Consider the following 12,637-nt stretch of genomic DNA (forward strand, 5'->3'; position numbering starts at 1 on the left):
GCATGGCACGCATTGCCATGCACTGGCACGCATCCTCCCGCATCGTCCCGACGAGTTCACGACCTGGTCACGTAATTTTGTCGTGACCAAAATTTTGAACATTTCAAAATTCTCGTCACGACACGCCACGATGTCACAACGGGTTTACGAACACTTCACGCTGGTTCACGTCGAGTTCACGCATTGGCACGACTCGAGTCATGACAATGCGTGCCACAAATTCGTGCAAGTGTCAGGGTGACTTTAGGCTACCGCTACCCATTTTTGGAAAATCAATTATACTATTTTCTTGTATAGTAGCACTGGTAAGGATTTCAGACTGATAATCTAAGTAAAAAATTGTAATATAAACGACACCTTACAAGGGAATATAACTATTCGTGGTGCTTATATACTTCGAGGTGAAATGGAACCGAATTGAAAAGAAATTACAAAAAAGAGCAACATCGGACAGAGGTCTTGAAAATGAGTGCTTTTTTCAGTGTGTTCAAACTTTGGACTTTTTTTTCTTCATGAAACTTATTAGTACCATCATTTAGGACTGAACTCTATCTAAATATCTATTTATATCTGTCTATGTACTATTGGCCACAAGTATTCTTACACACCTCAAGTTCAACTCAATCATATTTTATCTGGCAACATTTAACCAGTTTGGCCTTTTTTCGGGCCAAAAAACCTCAAATTTGGCTTCTTTTTAAATGGTTGGCCTTTAGTAATATAAAAAAGCCGGGCCTTAAATATTATATATTTGGCCTTTTTCTACTAATGGGTTAGCCTTTTTAAAGCTTCTGTTGATTAAAAGTTGGCCTTTTTCTCATTTAGATAACCTGGCAACACTGTGCCTGTTGTGTGATATCCTTTGTTAACTTACTTGACTTTCTTTTCACACTCTTGTAATTAGTCTATGTCTGTGTCACCCTAGCAGTACCAGCTAAAATCGGCTGAACCTTTCGTCAGGCTGGGAGGAGCTACGAGAAGAAAAGTCCCAGTTTGTTCCTTTTTATGTGTTGGGTACCCCCCTATTTGGGGGAAGTGCCTTGGTAAATAGATAGAGTCTTTTTACTTATCTTTGAGTACTGTAATTTATCCCTTCATCCAAGTAAGCTTCATAGACCTCAATTACATTTTTGTGTTTACTGTTAGTTACGAACTTACGAGAGCTGGTCTGCCTTTAACATTGCATTCTAGCTATCCTTCTCCTTTTCTCCCTGATCTCTGTCCCACCTGCTCTTCCCCTGCTCCTTTCCTAGCTCCTTCTCTCTCGCTACCTTTTTTCTCTCTCTCTCTCTCTCTCTCTCTCTCTCTCTCTCTCTCTCTCTCTCTCTCTCTCTCTCGTTTCTTTTTTCCCGAATCTCTCTCTCTCTCTCTCTCTCTCTCTCTCTTTTCTTTTTTCCCGAATCTCTCTCTCTCTCTCTCTCTCTCTCTCTCTCTCTCTCTCTCTCTCTCTCTCCTTTTCTTCCCAATCTGTATCAGTCTTCGACATATTTCTCTCATAGACAAACGAAATGTGTCTCGGCTTTTACTCGGCGCCAATGACCTTAGATGTCAGGATGCCAGAAAACTTTAAATCAATCAATCAATCAATCTTGGTTTTTATGGCCTTTAACCCATTCCATCTCACCAGTAAGTTATTGTGCGACTCCACATTTACCTATAGTTCTCATCCTTTTGCGTACCACAATCTAATGAATATTTCATCATTAGTACATACGGGGTGGAGTATGTTCAACTTTTGTCGCTTGTGAAAAATAATGTGAAAACTCTCTCTCTCTCTCTCTCTCTCTCTCTCTCTCTCTCTCTCTCTCTCTCTCTCTCTCTCTGTTAATATGTATTACTTCAGAATTAACCTCTGTCGTGGCATACTAATGACTCGGAACATTGCATAATTTTCTACAAAAAAAAGGGTATTTATTAAAAAAAAAACCGATGACCTTTCGTAAATAATCTTCAGTTATAACAAAACAAGATCGTTGTTCATCAAAAAAACCCAAGCTAAAAATATCATTCAACCAATCCTCTTAATAAAGGCTTTTTGCAAAAAAAAAAAAAAAAAAAAAAAAAAAAAAAAAAAAAAAATTCAATGAAACCAAATAAAAATGCTTTTTGAGTAAAACCTAAAATAAAAAAAGCTATTTAACACACACGCAAGCTATAAAAACTATTTGACCAAACACCAAACAAGAAAAGACATTCACATAATTGTCAGATTAGTTAGTCTAAAAATCCCCAAAACTCATGATAAAAAATCCCCAAAACAACACAAAAATCCACATTTCCAGAAATATATTTCCTTCTGATCCTGTAGATTTTACTTTATAGAAATTACACTTGTTCTCGCGCAAATCCTGTTACGTAAACTAGCTGTGTATGAATATTCTACAGTATACTATGACATTTACATAGTTTATTCCTTTTTTTACGATATTTACAGGATTTTCTCATTTTCTAGGCCAAAATACCCAAATTTGTACAGAATATCCCCATATCCTCATTGGACACCAAAAATTCCCAAATCTAGGGATAAATCCCCATATCTTGGCAACACTGGACATTCACCAAAACCCACTGTACCCACATGGCATAGGATAGCAACTTATTCACCTGTCTTTGGATCCTTCACCGAAGGAATACAACCCTCCAGGAGGCGTTCTGCCACCTTGGGAATCTTTTCATTTGATTTTTTCTTTTATTATGAAATGCACATTTCCAATCTTACAATTTATAATACATCATCGTATATTTCCTTGAATGTTATTTCATTTTACTTATACTGTATTCACAATTGCAATGTTTACTATTTATCTAAATATGTTTTAAAATAAAAAATATATCTAGTCGTGAATACTTTTTTAATAGAAGTTTTAAAACCTATTTTATTTACATTAAATGCATTTATCATTCTATGTTCAATATATTTAAATCTTATCATTCTTATCTTGAGCTAATGCTCTTTCCTACGACGGTAATGATAATATTCTAAAGTTAGGTTATAGTTCTTTCCTTTAGGGAATTATCTACTACATCAATTACAGTATGGAAGACCTGGCTGATATATCCTCGTCTCTGGAGTACTACATGTATCAGAGTAACATGATTGACATAGAGTTACAAGGAGTTACAAGGATTTTCGATGTCTCAAAGACTTTTTAGTCCATCCGTGGAGATTCCACTTGCTCTTTGGTAGATCGATTTACATTTAGAGAGTTTTCATGATCTTGTCAAACTTATTCTTGAGAGAGAGAGAGAGAGAGAGAGAGAGAGAGAGAGAGAGAGAGAGAGAGAGAGAGAGAGAGAGAGTTACAAGGAGTTGCAAGGATATTGGATGTCTCAAAGAATTTTTAGTCCATCCGCGGAGACTCCACTTGCTCTTTGGTAGATCGATTTACTCTAAGCATTTAGAGAGTTTTCACGATCTTATCAAGCTTATTCTTGAGAGAGAGAGAGAGAGAGAGAGAGAGAGAGAGAGAGAGAGAGAGAGAGAGAGAGAGAGAGAGTTACAAGGAGTTGCAAAGATATTGAATGTCTCAAAGAATTTTTAGTCCATCCGTGGAGACTCCACTTGCTCTTTGGTAGATCGATTTAGTTTAAGCATATAGAGAATTCTTATGATCTTGTCAAACTCATTCTTGAGAGAGAGAGAGAGAGAGAGAGAGAGAGAGAGAGAGAGTTAAAAGGAGTTACAAAGATATTGGATGTCTCAAAGACTTTTTAGTCCATCCGTGGAGATTCCATTTCCTCTTTGGTAGAGCGATTTAGTTTAAGCATTTAGAGAGTTCTTATGATCTTTGGTAACTTATTCTTGAACTCGTTTACCGTGTTACTGTTTACTACATCCGCTGGAAGTCTATTCCAAGTATTTGCTATTTTGTATGTAAAGAAATTGTCACATTGAGTGGTGTTGTATCTTTTCAATTCCATATTGTATCTGTTACCTCTGGACTGATTTGTGTTAAGCGTGATTAGATTGCTGTAATCTACATTTGTTATTCCTTTAAGAACTTTGAAGGCCTCTATTAACTGTCCCCTTAGTCGTCGAGTTTGTAGATCAATTAATTTCAAACGTTCCATCCTCTGTCTATATCCAAATCGCCTTAGTGTTAGAACTAGTTTGGTGGCCCTAAGCTGTACGGCCTCCAGTCTATCTATATCCTTCTGAATACTTGGACTATCATCACATAAATTGCGCAATAAACAGAAAAAGGCAGAAGGAAATTAAAAATAGACCAGAAAATGGGAAACTGGACAAGCATAGCAGAAATTGCACGATAAACAAAACAAAAACAAAAACAGTAGAAGGAAATAAAAAATAGACCAGAAAGAAAAATTCCTTGGAAAAGTTGGTTTAACATTGTTTATCCAGATTCAATCAAAACTGATATAAAAGAAAACGGAGTTAATAAGAATGAATCGAAAAATAAATGTTAAAAAACAAAGTAGAATTAACACAAAATAATGGTTAGAAGTACATATTAAAGAACAATAAGTGCGGAATGTAATCTCTATAAAAATACATAATAAAATCAAACTCAGTAATTGAGTGTGGACGAAAACTCTCCAAGAAGTATAACCAAAAAGAAAAAAAAGATTATAAAGTAAAATCACCTAAGGTTGACAGAATTGTGGGTGATATTCAATGCAGTATCCCGTGGCTAAAGAATCCTTGGGGGTCTCCCTTCCTCCGCTTGCATTCCGGAGTCCTTGACAGTCAAGTGCACAGTTGGAGTTTTGCTCTACGGCCGACTGAGTTTCATTCTTAGCATTGGGAGTTTAGTGGCCGGATCAACCAGTGTTAGTATTTTACAGTTTGAATAATGTTAGGTTTCGTCGGTGTTTTTGTTATTTTCTAGAATTTACTCCGTATTTGAAGATTTGTCGAAGATCATCGTGAGGTATTCAATTTCTGGTTTGTGGGATACTGGTAAGTGTTCGTAATAATTCGTTTTTTCTTTTGGAGTTTTTCAGCGTTTGTCATAATTTTTCTTCTATCTGTTAATCTTTGTGGCGAATTTGTTAAGAGTTTCAAGAAAGTTATTGTTCTGGCTATTTCTAGTTTGTTCTTGCGCATTTTTTTCCATTCATATTTCATTTATTTTCGTGATATTATTATAGTATTTAAAGAAAGTTGTGGTTCTGGCTATTTCTAGATTGTTCATGCCAAGTTATTGCATCGTTAACTTACTGGTTATGTTTGTCATTTGACGTTTGCTTGTTTTTTGGCCTTATAATTGTTCGCGCCTTTAAAACTTTACGGTAGTTTAGTGGTGTTCACTTCGATTTCACTACGTTAATTGGGTTAGTTACTGTCCTAATATTTCTTCAAGCTTTGACCACAGTGCGGTATCTATCTATACTGATAGTATTCTTGCAAGTTTAATTTTTACGTTAATATAGTTGTTAGTTATAAGCGTGTAGTTTATGTAAACAATTTTGATATTACTGAAAGCAATGTAGACCTTTATTGCTAATTCTCTATTTGCTGATGGTGTCCTAAAATAACACTTTAAACTTTACATCTAAATTTTGGTTTTATTTTAATTAATAGTTAACTTTATAATTGGTTGTACCCAGCTCTTAAGTTATGTAGCCTGGTAATATATATTTTCCGATTATTTGGCAAATGTTTGTTTGTTGATTGATTTAAATCTTTATGCTACCTTCCACGTTTATTACGTATTTTGTTTTGTCTTTTGTTATTTTCCTTCAACTTTATTATGATCCATCTAAAAAGTGATACTAGAAAAACTAAGAACATAAACTAAGTCACTTCACTACTTATATTAAACTAGTAAATTTTGTATTAATCATAATTTCAAGTCACGTGAGTTGGTAGTATTGTTTATTTTGAACTAAAGTAATTAAAGTAACTGGTAACTGGAGAATGTAGATATCAATGTTTGGTACAATACAGTTGGTCATGTACGTATGAAATTTTAGCTTTGTTTGTGTTCATTTGTCAATAGGTTGGGCACAAATTTGTGAAATATTATTTTATACACTCAAAACTCTTAAAACAAGTGTTTTCTTGCAGACTTAGACTTATAATTGGTATTTTAGTTATGCCCAAATTCTATAAAGTTTTAAATTATAAGCTTCTCTAGGGGATTTGTTTTCTTAATAATTAACCTTTGAACAATTCAAAGGTATAACAAGCAAGCTTTACAAATTTAATGAGTTCCTGTTTTAACGGTTTAGTGCAAGTTTAAAGGTTAGCTAGTATTTGTGTGGATATCTTGTTTGAAGGTTGGCTAGTGTTTGAGTGTGGATATCTTGTTTGAAGGTTGGCTAGTGTTTGAGTGTGGATATCTTGTTTGAAGGTTGGCTAGTGTTTGAGCGTGGATATCTTGTTTGAAGGTTGGCTAGTGTTTGAGCGTGGATATCTTGTTTGAAGGTTGGCTAGTGTTTGAGCGTGGATATCTTGTTTGAAGGTTGGCTAGTATTTGAGTGTGGACATCTTGTTTGAAGGTTGGCTAGTGTTTGAGCGTGGATATCTTGTTTGAAGGTTGGCTAGTGTTTGAGCGTGGATATCTTGTTTGAAGGTTGGCTAGTGTTTGAGCGTGGATATCTTGTTTGAAGGTTGGCTAGTGTTTGAGCGTGGATATCTTGTTTGAAGGTTGGCTAGTGTTTGAGCGTGGATATCTTGTTTGAAGGTTGGCTAGTATTGGAGCGTGGATATCTTGTTTGAAGGTTGGCTAGTATTGGGGCTTGGATATCTTGTTTGAAGGTTGGCTAGTGTTTGAGCGTGGATATCTTGTTTGGAGGTTGGCTAGTGTTTGAGCGTGGATATCTTGTTTGGAGGTTGGCTAGTGTTTGAGCGTGGATATCTTGTTTGGAGGTTGGCTAGTGTTTAACCGTGGATATCTTGTTTGGAGGTTGGCTAGTGTGAGGGTGGTTATCTTGTTTGGAGGTTGGCTAGTGTTTGAGCGTGGATATCTTGTTTGGAGGTTGGCTAGTGTTTGAGCGTGGATATCTTGTTTGGAGGTTGGCTAGTGTTTGAGCGTGGATATCTTGTTTGGAGGTTGGCTAGTGTTTGAGCGTGGATATCTTGTTTGGAGGTTGGCTAGTGTTTGAGCGTGGATATCTTGTTTGGAGGTTGGCTAGTGTTTGAGCGTGGATATCTTGTTTGGAGGTTGGCTAGTGTTTGAGCGTGGACATCTTGTTTGGAGGTTGGCTAGTGTTTGAGCGTGGACATCTTGTTTGGAGGTTGGCTAGTGTTTGAGCGTGGACATCTTGTTTGGAGGTTGGCTAGTGTTTGAGCGTGGACATCTTGTTTGAAGGTTGGCTAGTGATTGAGCGTGGACATCTTGTTTGAAGGTTGGCTAGTGATTGAGCGTGGACATCTTGTTTGAAGGTTGGCTAGTGATTGAGCGTGGACATCTTGTTTGAAGGTTGGCTAGTGTTTGAGCGTGGACATCTTGTTTGAAGGTTGGCTAGTGTTTGAGCGTGGACATCTTGTTTGAAGGTTGGCTAGTGTTTGAGCGTGGACATCTTGTTTGAAGGTTGGCTAGTGTTTGAGCGTGGACATCTTGTTTGAAGGTTGGCTAGTGTTTGAGCGTGGACATCTTGTTTGAAGGTTGGCTAGTGTTTGAGCGTGGACATCTTGTTTGAAGGTTGGCTAGTGTTTGGGCGTGGATATCTTGTTTGAAGGTTGGCTAGTGTTTGGGCGTGGATATCTTGTTTGAATCGGTTAGTGTTTGGGCGTGGATATCTTGTTTGAAGGTTGGCTAGTGTTTGGGCGTGGATATCTTGTTTGAAGGTTGGCTAGTGTTTGGGCGTGGATATCTTGTTTGAAGGTTGGCTAGTGTTTGGGCGTGGATATCTTGTTTGAATCGGTTAGTGTTTGGGCGTGGATATCTTGTTTGAAGGTTGGCTAGTGTTTGGGCGTGGATATCTTTTTTGAAGGTTGGCTAGTATCAGTGTGGATATCTTGTTTGAAGGTTGGCTAGTATCATTGTGTGGATATCTTGTTTGAAGGTTGGCTAGTATCATTGTGTGGATATCTTGTTTGAAGGTTGGCTAGTATCAGAGTCTGGATATCTTGTTTGAAGGTTGGCTAGTATCAGAGTCTGGATATCTTGTTTGAAGGTTGGCTAGTATCAGAGTCTGGATATCTTGTTTGAAGGTTGGCTAGTATCAGAGTGTGGATATCTTGTTTGAAGGTTGGCTAGTATCAGTGTGGATGTTTTGTTTGAAGGTTGGCTAGTATCAGTGTGGGGATGTTTTGTTTGAAGGTTGGCTAGTATCAGAGTGTGGATATTTTGTTTGAAGGTTGGCTAGTATCAGAGTGTGGATATTTTGTTTGAAGGTTGGCTAGTATCAGAGTGTGGATATTTTGTTTGAAGGTTGGCTAGTATCAGAGTGTGGATATTTTGTTTGAAGGTTGGCTAGTATCAGAGTGTGGATATTTTGTTTGAAGGTTGGCTAGTATCAGAGTGTGGATATTTTGTTTGAAGGTTGGCTAGTATCAGAGTGTGGATATTTTGTTTGAAGGTTGGCTAGTATCAGAGTGTGGATATTTTGTTTGAAGGTTGGCTAGTATCAGAGTGTGGATATTTTGTTTGAAGGTTGGCTAGTATCAGAGTGTGGATATTTTGTTTGAAGGTTGGCTAGTATCAGAGTGTGGATATTTTGTTTGAAGGTTGGCTAGTATCAGAGTGTGGATATTTTGTTTGAAGGTTGGCTAGTATCAGAGTGTGGATATTTTGTTTGAAGGTTGGCTAGTATCAGTGTGGATATTTTGTTTGAAGGTTGGCTAGTATCAGTGTGGGGATATTTTGTTTGAAGGTTGGTTAGTATCAGAGTGTGGATATCTTTTTTGAAGGTTGGTTAGTATCAGAGTGTGGATATCTTTTTTGAAGGTTGGTTAGTATCAGAGTGTGGATATCTTTTTTGAAGGTTGGTTAGTATCAGAGTGTGGATATCTTTTTTGAAGGTTGGCTAGTGTTTGAGCGTGGATATCTTGTTTGAAGGTTGGCTAGTGTTTGAGCGTGGATATCTTGTTTGAAGGTTGGCTAGTGTTTGAGCGTGGATATCTTGTTTGAAGGTTGGCTAGTGTTTGAGCGTGGATATCTTGTTTGAAGGTTGGCTAGTATCAGAGTGTGGATATCTTGTTTAAAGGTTGGCTAGTATCAGAGTGTGGATATCTTGTTTAAAGGTTGGCTAGTATTTTAGTATCTAGTAAATGTCTCTTGATTTAAAGGTTGGCCAGCATTTTTAAAGTATGAGTCTCTTAGGTTTAAAGGTTAGGTAAAGTAAAATTCAAGCGAGGATATCAGAAGTTTTAAGTTTGGCAACCATTTAAATATCTTCAGTTCTAATGATTTGCAAGCATCTAAGCATGAATCTGTAAGCCTCTGTAATTTAAAGGTTTATAGTTAGGTTTAAAGGTTAGCTAGCATATGTCTCTTTAATCCTCTTTGGTAAGATTTGCCCGAAATGTATGGAAATCAAGATTTGCCTGAAATATATGGAAGATTGTTAGCTTAAGTAAAGTAAATTTTGTCATTACTTGCAATTTGGAAAAGTCCACCTTTTCCACGAAGGCGAAGGTTGACTTTAAAGGTCTACCATAGACACCGCGAAAAGTTTATTATTTTTTTTTTTATTACAGGGCTCAACTTTTGTATTAATTTCAGATAATCTGTATCTCTGATCATTACTACTTATCATTATCACTTAATCACTTACATCGTAACTTGGGAAATTTCAGATTAGGAATTTTGTTTTGCCAAAGCTTCGTTTAAATTGCAACCATATTTCCTCATTTTGGGTTTCACTGTGGCCACTGTATAGCTGCAATTTTTTTTACTGGGGACTAGATAAGTACGTAACAGTGCCGGGTATTGGGATAGATTATTCAAAGGTTTGCCATATTTAATACAAAGTTTAGTCAGGGATGGGTGACTTACCATAATTACAAACTGTCTTTAATGTTGAATATATTCAGTGTTGGTGCATGCAATTTCTCTTAATACTAATGTTGCTGTTCAGAGACTACAAATATAAACATTTTGATTAATTTTTTTTAAAGTCAAATTTTAAAACTACTGATTGTTTGACTTTTAAATCTTTTTTTATTGTATTTTGACTAAAAATTTTAATTATTTCTGCAAATTTTTTTCTAACTTACTAGAGTATACTTTTATCTAAAAACTACCTGGAGAATTAAGTTCGGTCCGGTAAATTTGTGTTTTCGAAAGAAATGCTTATAAAAGTGCTTATAAAACTGTTCTACAATGTTATACAATTTGACTTTTGGAGATGATACAGGAAGGCCTGTGAAAAAACTAATTTTGATCCGATGTTTCATTTCCTGATATATTTTAATTTCCTGATATATTTTAATAAGTTTTTTCAAATATATGCACTTAAATATTCCCAATACTTATTATCCGTTACGGATGTTGCAGCTTTACTTTTGGGGGGGGGGAATATTGCGTCTTTTGAGATCCTGCTGGTTATTAATCGTATTGAATTTAGAATATTGATAACCAAGCAGAGTAAAGGATAAGTCTTGGTGGCAAAGTTAGTTTTAATTATGTCTAAATTGGTTTTGATGGAGGTAATCTAATTGTAATCTTCGTAACGGTTCAGCTTTTATGGTATTGCTTTTGAACATTGCCTCAAATGAATAATTTTGCTTAATCTTGTCTTCTTATTAAAGATTTTGAGCCTTGGGTGTTTAGCTTAATCTTGCTTAGTTATTAAGTTTTTTGAGAGCCCTGGGTGTGGGTGAGCCCTGGGTGTGGGTGAGCCCTGGGTGGGTTACTTTCTCTTAATATATATACGCAAAACAGTCTGAAACTCGAAGGTACTGTTTAAAGTATAGATTTCAGTGGGTAGAAGCTTTTAAGCAAGGTTTATTACTAAATAGTATCCTAAGTACTTTCACTATCTTTTAACAGGCTGAATGCTAAAACTCCAATGATGCAAGGTCAGCGGTTCTAGTCTCTGCATTTTGGCTGTGCCCCAAGATTCGGCAGCACGGGGCTTCAAGGCAGTTCGCTGGGTTAATCTAGTAACTTAGTTTTTGGACTTGCCACCTGCGGTGCATCTGATGTTAGTGCCAATGAACTAGTTTTATCCACTGGAAGGGATGCCATAATTTGGTAAAGACATCGCCTACTCTTCTAAACGCCTACCCGTAACCAGAGCACGGAAGTTTGTCTGGAGCATTGAGGGGAATAGCTGCAGCATTGTAAATAGCCAAACTACAGTTTTGATGAAATGAGAGGCAATACATCGGGTGACGTGGCTAAAGTGGTGCAGCTTTATGGCTGGAAGAGTTAATCACACAGATAAGAATTTTGTTTGCAGCAAATAAAATCTGTTTAAACCTTTTTATATTTGAATATTTGACTAGATTAGTCACCTTGTTTGAAGCAAATAAAATATTAAGTAGTTTAACCTTTTTTACTTTAATGAACTTTTGGCCCAAGTTTAAGTTTAGTAACCTTGATCAGATTTACTAATGTTGAATCAAATAAAGCATTTCTTTATTTATGTTTTAAACTAATAAAAAAGGTAAAGACTAGGTTTCTGTACTACTAGACTTGTTAAACTAGGGATGATTACATATAAATTTAGGTGTATGTGCAAAGGTATGGCTTTTTAAAATGAAGAAAGCTTTCCTCTACATATTAACCTATCATCCTGTAACTAGAATGATACAAAAAAAAAAAATTGTTCGATACAAACCTTGATACATAGCCACCAACTTTGAAAGGTTCTAATAAAGATGTTGAACCTTTTCAGAAGTTATCAGGATCCCAGAAAACCTCTAATCTAATAATGATTTAAAGATGAGCTTTGCTCTCAATCAACTTGAGAAGTTACTTCAAATAATAAAGAAAAAAAAATAGCTATTTATAAAACTATAATTTCTTGATGAAAGGTTGGAAAGTCTCTTACTAGGGGAGAACGTCCAATATATTGTACTGAAAAAATTTGGGAAGTAAAATTAAACATTCCACTAGTTTGTGGCTAGCTAGACTGTTGTTAGAATTAAAGTTCCTTGTAAAATTTCTGCCATTTATAGTTCTTGAAAGAGCCTTTAGTTAGTTTCTATAGTCTTCTTTCTTGGTGTATTGATATTTTAGAAATTAGAAATGTTTTAAACTTAGTCTGATGACTGTATTTCTTCTCTGGGGTTTATTAGAAATGCCTCTATAAATCTAACTTTAGATTCTGCATAAGTTTAAAGTGAATGGTGAATACCATAACTTCTACTTGGTTTTGGCTAAACTTCAAGTAAATTGGAATCGCCTGTGGCGGTCATAGTGAAACGGTTGCGGCAAGTGTTGACTATAATGTAGTAACAGTGCGTTAATTAACTAACTAATAAAGACCTTGCTATTCCAGCTATTTAATTATTGTTCCCTCATTGAATATCCATTCCATTTGATATAAGACCTCTAACAATTACCAAAGGTAATGAGCTATTTAGTTACAAAGTAAGATTAAGGTAACGTTTAAATGAACTGCAAAGTGGGACTGAAATCGGTTACACTAATTTATAGTATTCCTGCGTGGAGATTGCAAATAGTCTGCAGACTATAAAGCTTGTTCAGTAGCTCATGATTATTTAGTAGATACCTAGTTAAGTACCTGTTCCCTCAAATTTTAAAATTTTAAAATT

At 35.9% G+C, this 12,637-nt stretch overlaps 1 long non-coding RNA gene across 1 annotated transcript; it reads left to right on the plus strand.

Annotated features, from left to right (window-relative positions):
- The first annotated feature begins 4,783 nt into the window (after window positions 1-4,783).
- On the plus strand, window positions 4,784-11,750 carry LOC137652093 (uncharacterized). The gene is made up of 2 exons (XR_011046182.1): window positions 4,784-4,921; window positions 10,905-11,750. It is a non-coding gene; the product is annotated as an uncharacterized lncRNA (long non-coding RNA).
- The last annotated feature ends 887 nt before the right edge of the window (window positions 11,751-12,637 follow it).

The sequence above is a fragment of the Palaemon carinicauda genome, chromosome 13, assembly GCF_036898095.1.
Source record: "Palaemon carinicauda isolate YSFRI2023 chromosome 13, ASM3689809v2, whole genome shotgun sequence".
Classification (NCBI taxonomy): domain Eukaryota; kingdom Metazoa; phylum Arthropoda; class Malacostraca; order Decapoda; family Palaemonidae; genus Palaemon; species Palaemon carinicauda.